Consider the following 22,039-nt stretch of genomic DNA (forward strand, 5'->3'; position numbering starts at 1 on the left):
GGAGTATGCAGCAGCATAATGGAGTATAATAGAAAGGGAAAAGCACGTGACCCACATTTTTTCTCTTCTTCCTACTTTTGTCTTCTATTACATTTTTTTCACAAAATAAAAAAATAGAGTTATTTTTAAAAAACTAAGTGCCCCATCAACACCTTTTCTGAGGAGCACATTGATTTCTCTGTACTATCCCAAAGTCAAAATTTTACTTTCTCAGGTTTTTATGATTAAATATTTCAGTAATGCCAAAAGGACAGAGAACATGTAATGAGCACCACATAGATATCATCAAGATTAAGGAAGCAAACATTATTGATACAACTCCCATGCATCCAATCCCAACAGAATTGCCCTGCTCCTACTTTTATAGATGATCACTACCCCAAATGTGCTATTTATCACTGTCAGGTATACTTTAATGTGTGTGTGTGTGTGTGTGTGTGTGTGTGTGTGTGTGTCCCCACAAGCCACATATACCATTTTATAGAATTTTTACACATTTTCTATAAATATTGTATATTCGTGTGTCCATCACTAACTTGTGTTCAATGTTTTAACGATTAACCCATGTTGATAAACCCAGCTCAAGTTCATTTAATACATTCATTTCACTGCATAACTATTCAGTTATTTATGTATATAGTTATTTATATATTCTACTGTGGATAAACATCCAGGTGATTTCTTTTTTTCTATTACAATGTGACAATAAAGATTCATCTTTCTTCTCATAGAATCCTGAACAGTCTCATTATTCCCCAAATCAATCTACAAAACAATCCACACTCAAAAAATAAAACTACTTATTATCCAGAGGCATATCCAACTTACAATTCAGGGGGAGAAATTATGGAAATATTGCACTTAATCACAATATTTCACGAAAACCTAACACTCTTCTTGATGACAAAGTAATTCAACGTTAACTAAAGAGATTTTACTGGTCAGGGAAAGACTACAGCCTCAGCCTCTGAGGATTCCAGTTTAGCAGACAAGATATCCAATTTCTACAGGATGGATTCTCAGGTATATAGTACTATCAAACTCAGTAGAGTATCATCAAATTAAACATTTCTCGGGGCGCCTGGGTGGCTCAGTCAGTTAAGCATCCGACTTCGGCTCAGGTCATGATCTTGCGGTCCATTGAGTTCAAGCCCCGCGTCGGGCTCTGTGCTGACAGCTCAGAGCCTGGAGCCTGTTTCCGATTCTGTGTCTCCCTCTCTCTCTGACCCTCCCCCGTTCATGCTCTGTCTCTCTCTGTCTCAAAAATAAATAAGCATTAACAAAAATTTTTTAAAAATTGAACATTTCTCATTAAAATAAATTACACCACAAAGCCATTATTTTCAACCAATTATATTTTTGCAAAAAAATACATAATTATGTCAGTGATATGTTCAGAATAAGAAGCTGTTTCTGAAATCATATTTTAAAGAAGGTAGTGAAATTAATCTGTGTTATGAAACATTCTATCTAATTTAGTGATAAGAGCACAGGCTTTCAAATCAGGTGGCCCTATTTTGTGGCAGAGCTCTACTTGTTACCATCTATGTGTATTTTGGTTATTTATGCAATCTGAGCCTCAGTTTCATCACCCATACAATGGAGATGCAAAACCTACCTCATAGATTTTAATGAAATTTAAATTCAATAATGTATACATTGTATTTACCCTTACTGAGGCTTTCTGCAGTTACTGTTGCTATTTAATAAGATCGGGGCTGGGTTCAGTTTAGATGCTGACACATGTGGGTACACATAGGTTAGGGCCACCGATTCTCTCCAGCTATACAGTACACCAGCAGACTTTCCTGGGGCCTGAGGAACCACCTCAGAAATAGTACAAACCCAATCCACAGAAAGATTCCTGTTATGTGTAAGTGTGCCTGAATGCCTGCAAATCTACAGTTGTATGATATCCGTGTATGAGAAAGAGAAGGGGGGATGGGAAGAAGGAAAGATGAGAATAATTGATTGGTTGATCTCAGGGCTGAAGCTAAAACAGAACTGCAGAATTTTTAAAAGCAAATTTTCATGACCTTTAAGAGAGAATGGATTGGTAGGGAAAGAATGAGGTGGCAAGTTAGACTTGGCAAGAAGACCAGAGATTCGGAGGAGAACTGGTTATAACTGGATGCATGTGAATGCAACCCCTAGTAATCCATGGGCATGCCACTAGCATAGAGGGAAAACCGGAAAACATGATTCCTTAAGACCTGTAATACCTTAGGGCCCAAGCAGACATGCTGTATGTCCTTAGAACACGAGCAATTAACAATTAACAGCAGGAAGGCAGTTATCCCTCTTCTCGATTTGCAGAAGAGTGTAGTACACTGTCAGGGACCCAGCAGTAATGAGGACTGGTGGGTCTAGAACAAGCAGACAATCAGTCTGGAGAGGAGGAAATGCCAGAGGTCAGGGACAGATCACCTTTATGAATGAACAAAAATATCTGGAGCATACTGATAAACAGCAATGATTGGGAGTAACACCTTCCAACTGAAGGGGCCTATATCAGCTGGGAGTGGGAAGGCGCTAAAGATAATGGTGGTCCCAGAGAATGGCAGCCTGGATTCAGAAAAGGCAGCCATGGAGAAAGCCGGAGTGTTGGCTCACAGAGGCAGCCTGTTCTGTGTGTAAACAAATGTGGGAACCCCTGTGGAATTCCAGTAATACTATGGGAAGAAAGAAACCTGAGAGGGGGATTCAAAGTCCTGTCACTGATATGTCTCCTCAGGCAAGGGAGACAAAAGCAAAAATAAACTATGGGGACTACACCAAAATAAAAACCTTTTTCACAGTGAAGGAAACCATCAACAAAACAAAAAGGCAACCTACTGAATGGGAGATGATATTTGCAAAAAATATATCTAAAAATGGGTTAACAGCCACAACATGTAAGAACTTGTACAACTCAACACATACATACATACATACATACATACCCCAAACAATCTGACTAAAAACTGGGCAGAGGACCTGAACAGACATTTTTCTAAAGAAGGTGTACATATAGCCAAAAGACACATGAAAAGATATTCAACATCACTAAGCATCAGGGAAATGCAAATCAAAACCAGGAGCTATCACCTCACATCTGTCAGAATGGCTAGAATCAAAAAGACAAGAAATAGCAAGTGTTGGCAAGGATGTGAAGAAAAAAGAACCTTCATGCACTGTCGGTGGGAATGCAAATTGGTACAGCCACTATGAAAACCGTATGGAGGTTCCTCAAAAAATTAAAAACCACACTACCTACCATACAATAAAATATACAGAAATGACACTACTGGGTGTTTACTCAAACAAAATGAAAATACTAATTCAAAAATATATATATGCACTCCTATGCTTATTGCAGCATTATTTATAATAACCAAGATATGAAAGCAACACGTGTCCAGAGATAGATGAACAAATAAAGATGTGATATATATATACATATATATATATATACACATATATGTACATACACACACACACACATACAATGGCACATTATTCAGCCATAAAAAAGAAAGAGAACTTGCCATTTGCAACAATACAAATGGACCTAGAAGGTATTATTTAAATGTAATAAGAGAAAGACAAATACCATATGACTTCACTTATATGTGGAATCTGAAAAACAGAACAAATAGCAGAAACAGAACCATAAACACAGAGAACTGACAGTTTCCAGAGGGGAGGGGAGCTGGGGATGGGCAAATTGGTGAAGGGGAGTGGGAAATACAGGCTTCCACTCATAGAATGAGTAAGTCACAGGGATAGAAGGTACAGCGTATGCAATGAAAAATAATAATATACATAATTGTTAATAATGATACTTTTAATATTTTTAATGATCATCCACTTATCCACTTATATATCACCCGAGCTCTCTGGGCTCCTTCCTGAACCCAACTCCTTCCCTCCAACTAGAAACACTCAACATCCTCAATTTTGTTTTAATCTTCCGCCTTGGTATTCATTCTCTCTCTCTCTCTCTCTCTCTCTCCCTCTCCCCCTCTCTCTCTCTCCCTCACACATGCTCACTCTCACTCTTGCTCTTTCAAAGTAAATAAACTTAAAAAAAATATTTCCCCTTGGTTTTCCTATAGCTTGATCACATAAATAAGGATTCCACAAAAATATATTAGTTTTGCCTCTGATCAAAGTTTACATAATTGAAATCATGCTCTTTGCAATTTGTGACTTGCTTTTTTTTTCGTTCAACATTATGATTTGGGGATTCAGGCAGGTAGGGTGAGATGCACTCATTTTCATTATTACGGTAATTCTACTATACACAAATAATGCCTAAATTATCCAGTCTGCTCTCTGTTGGGTTGTTTCCAGATTTGTTTCTATGTTTTTGCTATTATGCTATTTGTTTGTTTTCTCTACAAGGCTACAGTACGAAGTCTTGTACCTATTTCCCGAGGCATACAAGCAAGACTTTGTCTAGGGCATACTTGTAGGTGCTGAGCAAAAGAGTGTACTTGGTTCAATTCCAACTTCCCAATTTACTGTACCAACTCACATTCCCATTACAATGTATGAGCATTCCTGTTGCTTCATATCCACACTGTTTAGGATATTTCAGACTTCTATATTTTTAACAACACGGTGGCCATAAAATATTACTCTAGCTTTAACTTATATTTCCCTAATTATTAAGGAGGCTCAGCAAATTTTCATGTTTATTTGGATTTTAACTCCTGTTCATGTTTATACTGGCTGATTTTATTTCTCTTATTGATTCGCAGGATCTTTAATATATGCTATGCACTAAACCAATTTTCAGCCTTTCTTACTCTTTTACAGTGTCCTTTGATTAACACGTCTTCTTTTGAGTTTAATGCTGTTGAATTTATTAATCTTCTCTACGGTTTGCTCTGTTTATACCAAGTCAAAGAAATTCCCGTCTTACTGTAAGATAAAAAACATATCCGTTTCCAAATATTTTAAAGTATTGTTTCTCACAGTTGAGTCTTTCTTCCACACAGAATTTGTTTCTGTTTATGAAATGAGGGGAGTAGGGATCAATTTTAATTTTCCATATGGACAGCTTATCGCAGATTATGTTGGCAGCTAGGATTCATGGCTCACTGAGACTCAAAGGAAGAGAGGATCGATGGCTGGTGGTGTGTGTCATGTATGGAGGCATTAAGAAGCTGAAGCCTACAGTCTATCATTACAGATGATGAGAGATGGAAGAAACAGAGAGAGTCCAGGGAAAATAAAACCAATTTGATCAATTCACTCCACTCAAATTTTTATGACTTTCTCATAGTTTACATAACTCTCCATAGTCATGCTGTCATCACTTTACCCCATACGGTGTGAGACAACATTCAGTAGTTTATTTAAACTGGTCTGTGTTCCTTATAAACCCTTTATTGACATACCAACACAGCTTATGAAAACCTTTAGGAAAATATTACTATTACACTCTATACTGATTGAGAGCTTTTTTGTGTGATAATTCAGTGGTTCTCAACTAGATTCCCACATAACACCACAAGCTCACTACAGGTGCTCTGCCACTAAAATCATATTAAATTCTTTTCTCAATCTTGGCAACAACTTAATTAACTTGATAACATTTTCTCAGTATTAACACTCTCATAATTTTTTTTTCCTTAAATGACCTGCACCTGCTCCGCATTGATGTCTGGGATGGGTTATCACATAATGTTATGTTTATTTCTTCACATTTTCATATGCTATAAGCTAATCAAGTTTAATAACTACTCTGATAAGGTCAAAATACTCGCCTTTTCAGTCTGGGTCTTCAACTCACCCTCACATATTATTAATGTCTCCATTCATAAAATGCATATACTTGCTTCAAAGCATCTGAGGGAGCAAACGTCAAAAGAAACACTGGGTGTGGAAATGTTTTTAATATGTAAAATTTATTATAACCTTAAATTATATCTTACAAATATGGGGCTAAGAGAGTCGTGGAAAAAATCAACAGATAATTCCCAAAGGTCAGTTTGATCTACAGTTTTTATTTCTTCCATTTCTTCTTTAAAAAAAAAAAAACCAGAATCCTTAACTTGACTAAAAATAAAATGTATTTGTTTAAGTGCCATTTCCTGCCTCACATAGTTTCTAAGAAAGCTCCTGAGAAGCAAGCAGGCAAGACAAAGGTAAGAAGTTACTCTACAAGTAACTCATCTCCAAACAATATGAAAATACCTATTTTTGTAAGAGTGTGATCTAAAACTTCATGCCATCCCAATGTGATTTATAACTAATGAGAAAGTCTGTTAGAGTCAAACTGAAATCAAAGAGTGTATAGGTTACAGCTGAAGATGTAACCAGCCTCAAAAACATTTTGGAGCACAACATGGGTTTATTTGGAAGAACGTATTTTCCTAAGTATTTGTTTTGTTGTTTGGTTGTCTCTTTGCAGAAAGAAACTTTGGGGCGCCTGGGTGGCGCAGTCGGTTAAGGGTCCGACTTCAGCCAGGTTACGATCTCGCGGTCCGTGAGTTCGAGCCCCGCGTCGGGCTCTGGGCTGATGGCTCAGAGCCTGGAGCCTGTTTCCGATTCTGTGTCTCCCTCTCTCTCTGCCCCTCCCCCGTTCATGCTCTGTCTCTCTCTGTCCCAAAAATAAATAAAAAACATTGAAAAAAAAATTTAAAAAAAAAAAGAAAGAAACTTTGATAGAATTACAAAAGTAAGAGACATGTGAAGGAAATGAGAATAATATATTAAAATTAAGATTTAATCTTTTGGTTTGTAAATATCAACAGAGCCTTGCCTGGTCTGGACTGCTGTCACATTGGGGAACAGCTTGTACTGCTGTGCTACTTCTCCAACTTCTAGAAAACTGTAGGAGTAGAAAACCGAAGTTACCTATTTTGACAGAGAGAGAATGAGAGCATGTGCACAGAGGAGGGGCAGAGAGAGAGGAAGAGAGGGAATCCCAAGCTAACTCCATGCTCAGTGCAGAGCCTGATGGTGGGACTCGATCCCACAAACTGTGAGATCATGACCCGAGCTGAAATTAAGAATCAGATGCTTAATTGACGAAGTCACCTAGGTGCCCCAGAAATTACCTATTTTAAAAGAAAGTCATACACTATGTCATAAGATGTTCAGAGTCAGAAAGAGCTGGGTTCCAGTCACACATCTCCTACTTTCCAAGCTGTGTAATCTTAGGCATGCTTATTTAACTTCTCTGAATTTCCATTTCCTCATAGTTAAAACAAGGATAATAAAAACCATCTCACAGAGTTATGGTTAAATAAGGTTTAATAACAAGGTTAAATAAGACTGTTATCATATGTACAAATATCCAACGTACAATATTGACCAAGTTACCATTGGTTATAAATTGAGAGAATGAGACTTTACAGAAATTGTGAAACATACTGACTGCACTTTGACATTTTATGATGGAAGTTTCTCTTACTTCCCAGCATTTAATATTGCTGTTAAGACTAGAAAATATTTCCTTGACATTGCACCAAAAAAAAGGAGTTTTCTGACATAATTGAGTGACAGACGAAAGACCACAGATGAAGAAACTGTTGAAGTTTAAAGAAAAACCAGTAACATCTTGGTATAGATAGATGGCTAACTGGCTGAAATGCAATAGACACTTATGAACAAGATAAAAAATAACGAGGAAACAAAGGAAGAGGAGAGGGGAGAAAAAAGAGTGGGAAAATGGTAACAAGGGGTGAGGGTGGAGGGTTGGGTGGCGGGACAAGGAGGGAAGCAGAGAGGGGACCGACTGCATGATTGACTCCTGGCTGTATGATGATTCTGTGCTGGCCACCAGGTCATCCCAGGTCGGCCTGTTTGAACTGCCCCCCATGTAGAAATGAGCAACCTTTCAGTAAGTATGGGATAGAGGCACAAAGGACGATTGGCCATCTGTGCGTTCCACATGCCTTATAGGGTTTGTAGACAAATGTTCGATGGTAAATTCTATGTCTCTAAAAGCACTAATTAATGCCACTGATAATATATAGTTAATAAACAGAAACATATACCATATGTTAACATATAAACATATTTGGTTATTAAATGTTTGGTTATTAAAATGTAACCAAAATTTTAAAAATTGATTTTCAACCTCTGGACAGATCATATGCACTTTGGACTATTAAGAAATTGAAATCATGTTAGTATAAATATCAAATTTATTTTATACTAGAGGGACCATATAGTATAAGGACAGCTTCAAAATGATCACAAAACCAGCTCCCTTACTTAAGAATACACGGTTTCAGCAGACTTATTTTAAGCTCACATTGTGCTTTAGAAGCCGTACTAGTCTGCTTTAGACTACAACAGTACAAAAAAAAAAAATCATTCTAAATAATTGTCTATTTCCACCAATAATAATTTTAATATATTACATGTAGAGTATTAATGAGTAACTCAAAAGGCTATATGCATTGTATGTTGGCTAGTTTAAAACAAATTAAAAAAAATTGACACATTCAAAGAACCGTAGATCATTTCAGTAGAACAGTGTGTCCTAGGTCATCATGCTTTCCTTCTCTATTATTGTTGAGTTCGATTTGCCAACAAGCCTCTGACAATAAACACAGAAATAAATTTCAAGGTTAGTAAGCTAAACTACCACTGTGAATGATGACAAATTTACTGGTGAAGTTGAAACTGGCATAGAGAGTAATGAAATGTAAAAGGGAGACTCCTAGTGAAGTCAATTTTACATACAAAAAGAGCAAATATTTATCTGGGGAATTAAAGTATGAAATTATATATGGAATTATGTTCCAACTATACAATGTGCAGTTCTAACCATCTTTATAGTAAAAGCAGAAAAATTATTGAAAAAAGGAGGGATAATATGAATGACCTATTTAAATTTTTTAACACTATTCATTAATACAAATACTAACTCATGCATAATTTTCCAAGAAATAATACAATTAATTTACTTTCAACTGTTCCCAGACAGGGCTATAAACAGAATCCCAATGAAGTTTAGTGTGTATCTGACCACAGACATACCAATGTATCAACAAAAGGACAGAGTAATCCAAGGCAAAAAAAAAAAAAAAAAAAAAAAAAAATCCTATATCATTGTTAGGCAAAATTGTTTGCCTTGGGTTAAAGAGGAAAACAAAACAAATTACTTCATGGTTGCCAAATGTATAATAAACAATTAAGATTTCAAGTGATGTCTTTGTATAAACTTTTATGTATGGATTGACATACACAAACATCTATAAACACAAACCATATGTATGAGGTATGTCCATCCATAGGAAAGTAAACTATACTCTTTTACATCAATCCAGGTAATCATTTAGTATACAAGCACAAAGTTCTAATGATGCCAAATATCTAGAATTTCCTTTCCTGCTTTAAATACCAAAGCTTTGGGGCGCCTGGGTGGCGCAGTCGGTTAAGCGTCCGACTTCAGCCAGGTCACGATCTCACGCTCCGTGAGTTCGAGCCCCGCGTCGGGCTCTGGGCTGATGGCTCAGAGCCTGGAGCCTGTTTCCGATTCTGTGTCTCCCTCTCTCTCTGCCCCTCCCCTGTTCATGCTCTGTCTCTCTCTGTCCCAAAAATAAAATAAACGTTGAAAAAAAAAAAAAAATAAATAAATACCAAAGCTTTATACCACAGCAACAACTGTGAGTCTCTTAACTGAGCAACTTAAAATAGCGATGATAGCAAAGGATGCCAGTTAGGTAGACTCATTTCTCCCCTGAACGAAGCTTATAGTTAAGGAAACAGGAGCCCGGATGGAACAGTCGCTTCCTGCTGAACTGGCGGCTCCTTGCCATTTTGCCTGCTAAGGTCATGAGCAGGTATGTGAGGGAGGGAATAGTGCTATGTCTTCAGCATATGATGGACAGCTGAAGTATAAATTGGCTTGCGATGGAATAAAATAATAAAACCATTAGAAATACTAACATTTGAAGAAGTTAAAAGACTTTTTTAGCTGCTTCCAAACTGATTTAAAACTATAAGATTATTTGTCTTTCCTACAACTTTGGTATCCTCAATGCTAATCCCAAATAATAAAAGGCTCCTCATATCACTGATTTCATTGACTTATCTCTATACTTTGAAAATCACTGTTCCTAAGCTCATTTTTCAAAAAATGGATGCAAGTTGGGAAGGTTCTTGCTATCTGACCCCTATAGATTCACATCTATTACCATATATGGCAAAAAGCATAATTTCTCTATTTGAGAATGCTTTCTTGAAAGGTGGACTTTGGCCAGATCTGACCAAAGTCAGATTGTGACCCTATCAGTTATTAGCTAGGTGAGTATCAAGCTACTTTACACTTTGGGGTCTCAGTTTCTTTACTCTGAAAAGGAGATGAGAATGTGTCATTCAAAGGTGTGTTAAAAGGATTAAATGAAATCATATTAGTTAAAATTCTTGGTAGAATGCCAGATATATATCACTTGATAAATGGTAAATATTATTAATGCATAATTTCTCCTCACATAGAATCATAACTTATTAGATCTGCTTTAATATAAGTAATATATTTAAAGCTTCTTTTCTACAATAATTTCAGAGAGCATGCAACTTAAATCCGACAACATTCTGACATGTTCTAATGCTTAAATCACATTTAACAAAAGGAACCTTCATGCACTGTTGGTGGGAATATAAATTGGTGCAGCCACTGTGGAAAACAGTATGGAGGTTCCTCAAAATTTAAAAGTAGAAATATCAAATGGCCCAATAATTCCAATACTACATATTTACCCAAAGGACACAAAAACACGAATTTGAAAAGACAACATGCTTCTGTACATTTACTGCAGCATTATTTACAATAGCTAAATTATGAAAGTAACACAAGTGTCCATAGACAGATGAACACACACATATGCACATATGTACATATGATGGAATATTACTCAGCCATAAAAAAAGAATGAAATCTTGCCATTTGTGATAACATGGATAGATCTAGAGAGTATAATGCTAAACAAAATAAATCAGAGAAAGACAAATACCGTATAATTTCACTCATGTATGGAATTTAAGAAACAAAACAAGTAAACAAAGAAAAAAAAGAGACAAACTAAAAAACAGATTGTTAACTATCAAGAACAAACTCATGGTTATCAGAGGGAAGGTTGATTGGGGGGGCAGGGGAGGCGGGAATGAGTGAAATAGGTGAAGAGGATTAAGAGTACACTTATCTTGATGAGCAATGAGCAATATATAGAATTGCTGAATCATTATATTGTATACCTGAAACTAATATAACACTGTATGCTAACTATACTAAAATAAAAATAAAAATCTAAATTTAAAATAAATAAATAAAATAGCCAAGATATGGAAATAACCTACATGTTCATTGATAGATGAATGCTTAAGGAAAATGTCTGTCTACAGAAAATATATGTCTACACACACACACACACACACACACACACACACACATGAATATTACACAGCCATGAGATCTCGGTGCACCTGGGTGGCTCAGTCAGTTAAGCATCTGACTTCAGCTCAGGTTTATGGGTTTGAGCCCCGTGTCAGGCTCTGTGCTGACAGCTCAAAGCCTGGAAGCTGCATCAGATTCTGTGTCTCCCTCTCTCTCTGCCCCTTCCCTGCTCACGCTCTGTCTCTGTGTCTCTCAAAAAATAAACATTAGCCTGGGTGGCGCAGTCGGTTAAGCGTCCGACTTCAGCCAGGTCATGATCTCGTGGTCCGTGAGTTCGAGCCCCGCGTCAGGCTCTGGGCTGATGGCTCAGAGCCTGGAGCCTGTTTCCGATTCTGTGTCTCCCTCTCTCTCTGCCCCTCCCCCGTTCATGCTCTGTCTCTCTCTGTCCCAAAAATAAATAAACGTTGAAAAAAAAATTAAAAAAAAATAAAATAAAAAAATAAACATTAAAAAAAATTTTTTTAAAGGATGTAATCTTGTCATTTACAACAACATGGATGGACCTAGAGGGTATTATGCTGAGATATATCAGACTGAGAAACACAAAATCATGTGATTTTACTCATCTGTGGAATGTAAAAAACAAAATGAACAAACAGACAAAAAGCAGAATCAGACCTATAGATACAGAGAACAAACTGTCGGCTGCCAGAGGGAAAGTGTTTAAGGGATGGGCAAAATGGGTGAAGGGGAGTGGAGGACACAGGCTCCCAGTTATCGAATGAAGAAGTCACAGGAATAAAAGATAAAAGGCACAGCGTAGGGAACAATAGTCAATGATACTGTAAGAGCGTTAATGGTGACAAATGGTAACTACACTTGTGGTGAGCACAGCATAAAGCATAGAGAAGTTTAATCATTACGTTATACATCTGAAATGTCATGTAACACTATGTATCAACTATACTCAAAAATTTTAAAAAAAACATGAACTTTTATTCAATATAAATTAAGAGGTAATACAAAGATTTAAATGTGAACCACAAAAGTGTAAGATAAAGGTGACTTCACAAAAAGTGGTAAAGGGGAATAATGAGTCAACAAAAATACTGAAGTACTTGTTTAGTAAATTCCTCGTGAATCACAATATTAACAGTTAAAAAATTAAACCAAAATATCTAGTAAAATACTTTTCCTACTTCTAGATAAAAAAGAGTTTTCTAAGTTTCAAAGGAGATGGAAAAATACTCATTAGATTGAATATATATTTCAAAACATAAGACAATCAAAAGGTAATCAAACGCTTGTGAAAACAGTAACAACTAACAACTTTAAAAGAGCAAGATCCTTTGATTTAAAAAATAAATAAAAAAAAACAAAAACAAAACCATACAAAAAAACCCCTCTTCTAAACCAGTAAGAGAAATACAGCCTCTGAAAAAAAGAATAAGTATATAAATGGGTTAATGATAAAGAATAAAATGTTAATAACTAATGATTCCTTCAGCTTCAAGTTCACTAGTAATTAAAAATATAAAGTATCGCTTTTTCATTTTAGAAAAGACTTAAAAATTATAAATCTCTTAGCAAGCAACAATTTGAAAAGAGAGATAATATTGATTTTGCCATGAAGGAGGTGGAAAGAGAAACCACAGGCTGAGGATGGGAACAGCCTTTAGGTATTTGCCCCCAAACTCTTTCATCTTAAAATATACTAGTGATTTTTTTCCAAGGAACTTAATATGAATAAGAAGGAAAGGACCCAAAAAGCCCCAACTTCTCTGCAAGTGCAGGGGACAGAACAGAGGAGCAAGTCTTACTGCAAGACGACAGGTACAACACAGCCTATTTGCCCGTCCCTTTAATAGGGTTTACATTGTTAAGAGAGTCCCAGATAAAAGTCAATGTAATGTGGAAAATCACACCTGGTTCTTTTGTTTTAATCAAGATTTTTCCATCTTTAAATTAGAATAAGCAACTTAAAAACAAAGTTATAAAACAAAATATAGCCCTATATTCCCTATTAGAAACCTTTTAGATACAATCAAAGCATAAAAATTTGTTTTTGCAGTTTCTGTCTTTTGTCTCAGAATTGTCTGCCATGTTGTACTGAAAAGGAGAAGAGTTATGGAGCTTAAATCTAGGGGCACAACCAAAGAGAATAGAGAAAATCAGGAAAACTAGAAAGGACACCTACATGCTATGGTTATGAGTGGAAAAGTACTACATCCCACCAATAGTTATTAGCTTTAACTTTAAGGACTTATGCAATAATTCAAAGGAGTATAACACAATACAATACAAAACAAAACACAGAGATATGACAACTTGGGCTTTAGATGCAATGTACAAATAAAAATAGAGCAATTATAAGCAGATTGGAAGGCCACAGTGACAAAATACTGGCCTTATAAGTGTGCATTTCTTTTTTCTTTTTATAAAATATTTATTTATTTATTTATTTATTTATTTATTTATTTATTTATTTATTTAGAGAGAGAGAGAGAGAGAGAGAGAGAGAGGGAGCATGCCTGTGCCAGTAGGGGAGGGTCAGAGAGAGAGGGAGAGAAAGAATCCCAAGCAGCCTCCACACTTAGTGCAGAGCCCAACACAGCATTCAATCTCACAAACTGATCTTATGAACCGTGAGATCATGACCTGGGCCAAAATCAAGAGTCAGACGTTTAACCGACTGAGCCACCCAGGTGCCGCTCCTTTTTTTCTTTTTAATAAAAATCTTAACTAGCCACTTTAAAAGGTGATGTTTGACAAATCACATGACCTCTTTGTACCACAACTGCCCATATCTATAAAATGAAATAGGTGAAGTAGAAGAACTGTAAGGTTGAGCTTCCATGATTAATTTATTCTTCTGCTCTCACGCTCTATGGATCCTATGCCATGTACCTACAGAAAAACTCCGATTGGAAAGTAAAGCTGCTAATAATAATACAGTAGGACTTTAACATACTGGCAAAATCCTTTATGCCTCACTCCGACCTCAAAGTTGTTCAATCTCTTAGAGGGGTGAGAGTATTTTCTGCTTCTATTGGTTTGTTTTGCCATAATCTTATAATACTGAGAAAACCAAGCTTGCGCTTGGGTTTCTCTCATCACTGTCTGATGGGCACTAAATATATTTCTATGTCTATGACCAAAAAACAAAACAAAACAAAACAAAACAAGAAAATAAAAAACAATCCCACCCTTCCAGTGCTACAATATGAAGATCACTTGATATACCAGTGAGACGTATAACTTAACAACCATTACTCCCGAGACACCTCCTCTACCGATTTAACTACTCCATACATGTGTGGGCAAAATACATCTGACAAGAAATTCCACGTTGAATTACGGTCCATTTCAAGCAAATTAAAAGGCTTCCAAACTTTCCTATGAAAATATCAATCTTATTTTCATTCCTGAGACAGATACAATTCAAGGTTAAACAAACAAAAGAGTCCCATGTGATGTGTGGAAGAGGTTTGTGAGATTTCAATGCAGTGAAAACTTAAAACTGCCTGTTGAGTATACTAAGAAGTGAAAATCAAAATAAGAAAAGTTGTGAATTACTCTAAATTGTGCATAAAACTCTGTATTTGTTTCGATAATACAAAATATTTCACACACAAAGTAAGTTTTCTATCTATGGTGGAGAAGTAAAATACAAAGACAAAATAAATTCTATTTCTGTTGAGTATCGAAAGTAAAAGAAACAGCTGCTATTTCTCTACTACTTTTTTAAACATTGACATCCTTTTCTTTCAACATTTCTATTTTGAGGAGCAAATTCTTCTGTCTGAAATGGAATGTCACCCTTCAGTTTTGAAACTTTTTAAGCCACTATTTTCTGTTATTTCCTTAAATCCCTAACTATCTCTACAACAGAAGATAAAAGTAGGGAAGTATACCTTTATCAGTCATACTGGGAGCCATTCCACTCTGTAATTTTCCAGGGTCCATGAGGATGGACCCAACCTCTCCAAATATTCTCTCTGGGCCTTTTGGAAGGCATAACACTGCCTTCAGTTTGCTAGGGCATAATTTAACTTATCACGCATGTAAGAGCAGCAATTAGCTGATTTTGTTGACAGATTTCATCAAATTCAACAGTATCTTTGAGCTATATATCCTGAATTTGTATGTGCTAACCAATATGATTTTGAACTTTATTATTCAAATATAACTCTATGGGTCCAACAGGTATCTACTTGCTGGATAAACACACATACACACATTATTGTGATGGTGCACTTAAAGAAACAAAATAACCTTTTAACACATTGTTATTCTTTAAAAAGCATTTATCATTTACTTGAGGGGTTTTTCTTCAATGCTGTCCATCAAAGTTGTGAAATACATTAAAATAAGAAGTCTATAAAGAAAAGTGGGCTTAAAATAAATACAATAAAGGTTTTCTTTGGTTCAAGTTTTGAGTGTCTATTGAATGCTATGTCTTAGAGGAACACGAAAGAATAAAGTTTAAAACTTGGCTACGAGTAGCTTACAACTTCATGTGCAAAAAAGAAGCACAAAACGTTCTATAAGGCTTTGCAAAGTTCTGTGACAGAGGTCTATATAAGAGGCCAAACCAAAGAAGCTGACAGTGGACCACCAGCAAGGTGCCTGGAGCTGAAAGGCAAAGACCAGGAAGAAGGTTTTCAAGATAGAAACAACATAAACAGCTCCAGAAAGGAGTAAAATAGTACAGATTGTTTTGAGAAATATACAATGTTCAATATTGCTGGAGCATGAAACAGAGGGAAGGGGAAGACTCATGGGTGAGCAAGAGAGTCCGAAAAACAACCCAGAAAGAATAGCAAAAGATCAATACAGAACAAAAGTAGCAGGTAGATCAAGAAGAGAGTCTTTGTGCCAAGAAGACTGTATTGAGCAATAGAGAGCCAAGGATGAAAGGCCTTTAGTAGGAAGTAAAGTGTTCACTGGGGTGGGAGATTGATCCTTCTAAGGGTAATGTAGCAGATAGACTGGTAGTAAAGGAGGTTAATAGTAATCTTTCAAATAAATTCACTAATCTTACTTCAACAGACAGTTAACACATGATATGAAAGGTCTTAGAGTCTTTCTTTATAATATGCCTATATTTAAAATGTTGTTTACAAATATGATAAATAACCAGTATCAGGATTTACATTAAAGCCAAAATTAATATTGACAAGGTATTTCAAGTCTTAAAGTACTCAATTAGGCTTCAACCAAAATATAATCCATTTTAGACACTGCCAACCAATGTCACAATTTTTCTATTTGCTTTCTTGGTTAAAAGGACGATTTTCTTTGGTTTCTTTTTATTGTGCTAATTTTATTTGGCTTGTTTTCTGCCCAAAGTTTCTACAGGGTACTTCAGAACAAAATACTGAAAGGAATTAAAATAAAACCAGTAAAAAAAATACTGTAAGAAAGTAATATCATGTATTTACATAATATATAAAGTGAAAAAATAAAAGATATTGAACAAAGAACTGAAATTATAATCTTGATCATAAGATACTGCCCAAAGGCAGTAGCAAAGACAATTTTAATTGAGAAATGCCCACTCTAGATCAACAGTGGTTGCATTTTCAAAATAAACATACTGTTGTCCAAACCGAAATCAAACCCATTAATCAAACCCATCAAGGCAGAACTTGAAAAGGACATAGGAAAAGCTTGATTCAGAGGCTAAAACAAGCATTAAATGAATGTTATAATACAGTTTAAATTTAGATATGAGATTACCCTTAAAATATTTCTGAATTCAGAGAACTGATTTTGAAACATTCTGCATTACTTTGGAAATTATAGGAGATTCAATAAAAGTAATATTCCACAACGACTGACCTCATCTTAAAAGAGATTTACTTTACATTTAGACCTTTTCCACCTGCTGTTCTGGATGTGGTTTATTCTATGTTAGAATTAGCTGGTTCCTGAATATTAGCCCTAACACGAAATCTGTGCCAGAGTATTAGTTTGTCCATCTCGTTTGGCCTATAGTTTCAGCCCTGCAAGAAAATTTAGTTTTATCTTTGTTTTGAACTTAAATATGTAACACAGAAAACCCTTTGGAGCTATAATCAGCATCTATAACCTAACCCAAAAATTTTTAAATATCATGCTAATGCTTATAGTCCCATAATTTAAAAACCAACGACAGGGAAGCTTTCACTAGGTCAGTAGATAAGCTTCCCCTAGTTAATGCCATACTTGCAGTGAAGCAACATATTTATTTTCCATGCCCTGTGTAGTAGACATAAAATATACAAGTTTATAAATTGCATGGGTGTTCTAAATCAGAAAATAATAGAAAACAATTTATTTCTGTCCTCTTGAGCACCACTGCCCTTAATGTTAATCTGGGATACACAACACAATTACAAATAAATGAACATCCCACAGCACTCTGAACACACGGAGAAACGTGTCAAAGTGCTAAACGTGCTGAAAGGAAAACAAACTACCAGTGTGTAGCAAAACATGTTAATTTAATGACTTTAATAGGGAATCACTTTTTTGTAAGGAACCAACTAACAAGTCGACTGGACAGATAAACCCCACCAAACACGGAGTCTTTTGCATCTTGGATTAAGAAGGCTGTTCTCAACTTTTCATCATTCCCTGTTCCTCTCTGCTCCCAAAGGTGGTCCCCAATTCACTTTTTTGCACTGTCATATGGACGTGGGCGTGCTTTTAGAAAGGACCCATGTTGTTCGTTCACATTCACCGATGATACACTGACACATCTACTTCTGCACATGTTCACGTGAGTTTTTCCTCTATTCCATCTCTAGACCACTCATCACTATAAACTCACTCACAGTCCTGTTTTAATGCTGATACGAAAGCAAACAGGACTTAACCAATCAGAAGACTTCAAGTTTGGCAGAACAAGGAAACAGAAACTTGCTGATAGGACACGACATGAGATCAGCGGTGGAGAACCTTTCCCACCACCCCCGTACTTGTGTGTATTCTGATCGTCCACAGCCTCCTTAAGGGCCATACACAAAACTGCACCGCCACTGAGAGCATTCTTAAACAGCTGGCAGCCCCTCCTTACTGGCTTTAGCATGCCACACAGCCCTTTGCCTACTGATGCAGGGCAGCCAACAGGGAGAGGGAGTTTACGAGTCAAAGCGAGACTGAACTGGCTAATTACTTACCTCCTCACTTATGGCAGGCTTGCTCCTTTAACTTTTTGTTTCCTCTCTTGTCATTGCTCAGCGGTGAAGGGTTGTGATTCAGCAAAAGTCTGAACCTGACAGTTAAAAAGAATCCTTTTAGGAAAAAATACTGGAAGTGAATGTCCCCCCCCCCCCCCCCACTGTAGTCTTTCTTCCCCTGCCCTCCGTGTGCGTGTTTCTCTCTCGCTTTCTCTCTCTGCAAGGCAACTACGTAGTGGTCTATAAATATTGACCCTGACACTTGCTCAGTATGCTAGCTGCTCATGGCACAGGTCTGTGTTACTGAACACCGTGGTAATACTCCGGCAAAGTTCTCAGCTGCTCAGACAAAGCTGTGGATTGGCTCACTACCCGGCAACCCTGTGCCTGCCTGGAAATACCATTTTGCTGCCAGCTTTACAGATACTATGGGCCTTTCCTGAGGCCCAAATCAGGCACAGAAGGGCAATTATGAGGTTCGTCTGAAGAAACAGTTTTCCTCAAGCAGGTGAAGAAAGCGGGGAGGGAGAGCTGGGTGAAGTGAAAGACAAGAAAGGAAATACTGCCTTTGTTGTGGCCAAACAACATCACCTCGACCCCTTCATAAAACTTACACCGAAATGTCATTTAATCAAGCTTTATGAAACTGAATTACTACATACTATGAACGACCAAAACACAGGAAAGCATTTTTAAATTGTTTTTAATATTGCTTCTCATTGAGTAAGGCTGCTGTGATGGAGTAATTAGTCACAAAAAAAATGTTTCAACACAGGTAAGTTCACTTCCAGAATGATAAAAATGCACTGGAAACCATCATTTTAATCAGATTGAATAATATATCTGGTGAAAGAAGTGAAATATAATCTGAAAATTATATGGCTCAACGTATTATATTAACTACCCTTAAATGTTCAATCATGACAACTTGAATTATTTTACTTTATTTTTATAGATTAAGGACAAAATCGAAGCCATGACACTACATAGTTTGCAGGTGATATGAATGAGGTCAGCTTTATCTATCTATATCACACATAATGTCCACAGTATGAACAATTAGAAACTAAAGTCCGTATTTTCTATTCTTCTTGCCTAGAATAATTATATGTTTGCTTTACTGCAAGTTTGTTTCTTGAGTAAATCAAGAGAAAAGAAAATTTTAGAAATAATCTGGTCACTGACTCATCTTACAGATGAGAAAACTGACCCCCCACACTGGTTAACTTATCCATGGTCACATGACAAGTTTGCCGCAGGGCCAAAACCAGAGTCCTTGTCTTACTGCTCCTAAGCTGTGCTCCTTCTATTACAAGAGTGACTGTTAAACTCATTTTTATGTTCAAAATCCTATCTTCATGTGAAGTTTTACTGAAAACCTTACCAGGAAGGGCAAATATTAAAGCCAGAAAAATAACCAGCATGAAATAAAAATGACCTTTTACAATTTGACTCCCCGCAAAAAGTTATGTGCAAGAATTAATTTTGTGACGACTGAAATCCACCTCTGTTTCATCCAATAATTAGTATTTGCCCAGTAAATTAACTTATTCTCAGGAGAGGTACATAGCTAGCTGTTGGGGAGGCAAAGATAAAACACAGTTCCTACTCTCAAGGACCTTACAGTCCAAGTTCAGAGAAAAACAAGCTAATGACAAAACAGTGCATTTGTGACGATGAAGACCAGTAGAGGTGGTGAGGGGTACTGGAGCACGCGCACCTCATCCCATGTGAAGATTGAAAATGTATTCATTTGTTTATTAAGCCAACCATGTATGCATTCAAAAACCATTCTTCCTGTGCCCAGCTGGGACCTCAGAGAGCCTTCAGTCTCCAGTCTGGGCTGGGGAATGTGGTGGGATAGATGGAGAGATGGGGGCTAGGAGAGTATAGAGAGGAGAAACAACAGTTTTGTCTGAGCAGGAGGCATTGGTTGGCGTCTCCTGGGCAGATGGATGTCAGCTCCACGGGGGGGTTCAATGGGGGTTTCACAATCAAGGTCTCTGCATATTATAGCAGGGGTAGGAGGCAATGAAGCAAAGACAGAAAGAATAACACGATAAAGACAAAGAGGCAGGAAAAAACATGATCCAGAACTTCAAGTAGTCTTTCTTGCTGGAGCACACAAGGTGAAACAGGAAATGGTTAAGTTTTTTTTAAAAGGATGAGAAGGATAAGAGCAATGAAAAGTTTTATACACCAGGTTTAAAACCTTGGGTTTTATACATCGTGCTAGCAGTCTTCAACTGTTTTTGCTTACAGACCTTTAAAAGACTTTTAAACTATGGAACTACTCACACATTAGCAAGTTAACATGAACAATTTTTCATCTGTGCTGATATAGGTCCATGCAGAGAATTTAATTTCTACTCTGGTGAAATACGGACATTTTAAAGTAAAAGTTATAAGTATATTAAATGGAATATAAATCCATAGTAATTTAATGAAACCATTATCCATTTAAATAATAAATTTATAAAATCTTCTAACAGCTGAAAATTTTACATTACTGTTTCATTTTTTTTACTTTTATTTCAATTCACCACCACATAGAATTTTTATGCGATATATTTTATAATTAAAAGTCTTATTGTTTACTCTATCATACTTCTCTGTGAGAAAAATTTAAGGCATTAATTGGAATTTTAAAATTGTTAAGTTTTCTATGACGCCAGGGCAATGCATCACAGTAAGGGTTGGGATAGATGAAAGTGTGACTTTAAGAGAAAGACTGTTATGAAGAAACCACTGCTCTTAGCCAGATCAATATCAATAAAGAGTTTATGTACAAGCTGAAAATCTGGACAATGACTCCATCAAAACCATATATTAAAATGTTAAGTGAAGGAAACCGGTCTGAAAAGGCTATATACTGTGTGATTCCAACCATATGACACTACTCTGGACAAGGCAAAAACTACAGAGACAATAAAAAGATCAGTGGTCACCAGAAGTTTGGGGTGGGTGCAGGATGAGTCAATGAAGCACAGATTTCAGGGCAGTGAAACCATTCCGGACAACATGTAACAGTAGATGCATGGCCTTATGCACTTGACAAAACCCATAAAACTGTACAACACAAAGACAAAGCCCTAATAAAAACTGTGGATTTTAGTTTAAATCTCTTCCCTTGTCTTCCTGAAAGCCACGTGTTCTAGAAAAAGTACTATTATTTATTAAGCAATTACCATCAGTAGGGGGGCTTAGAAATATTAACTTTAACACTTAAAAACAACCGTAATAGATGAGTATGCTTTTGCCTTTTTTTTTAAGATAAAGAACATGAGTTATTAAGTGGATGGTCTGAAGTCATCTAACTAATAGATAGATCTGGGATTCAGCCCAAATCTGTCTGACCAGACTCCAGTACCACATACTGCCTTTATATCAGTCACTTGAAAACTGGGTAGACACTGCCCAGGTCAGGCAAGGAAGCGGACTAAGCAGGACCTTCAGAAAGTCAGAAAGGAATGAAAGAATTGTATGCTGCATTTCTCTCAAGGAACTGCTAGATACTGAGTATTATAGG

The 22,039-nt window shown here is 36.5% G+C and overlaps 1 protein-coding gene across 7 annotated transcripts in view; it reads right to left on the reverse strand.

Moving 5' to 3' along the window:
• The window catches only part of BMPR1B (bone morphogenetic protein receptor type 1B), a 414,391-nt gene that overhangs the window by 139,273 nt on the left and 253,079 nt on the right, over window positions 1–22,039 (reverse strand). For 6 of the 7 annotated variants that reach the window (XM_040478105.1, XM_040478031.1, XM_040478113.1 and 3 more), the window contains one exon: window positions 18,511–18,605. The gene's annotated coding sequence lies outside the window, so the exon portion shown is untranslated. Of the gene's footprint in view, window positions 1–1,669; window positions 2,318–18,510; window positions 18,606–22,039 lie in introns of those variants that run through there. The other variant, XM_040478075.1, reaches the window with a different exon arrangement.

Source organism: Herpailurus yagouaroundi, unplaced genomic scaffold (assembly GCF_014898765.1).
Source record: "Herpailurus yagouaroundi ecotype Mexico unplaced genomic scaffold, PumYag 28, whole genome shotgun sequence".
Taxonomy (NCBI): Eukaryota; Metazoa; Chordata; class Mammalia; order Carnivora; family Felidae; genus Herpailurus; species Herpailurus yagouaroundi.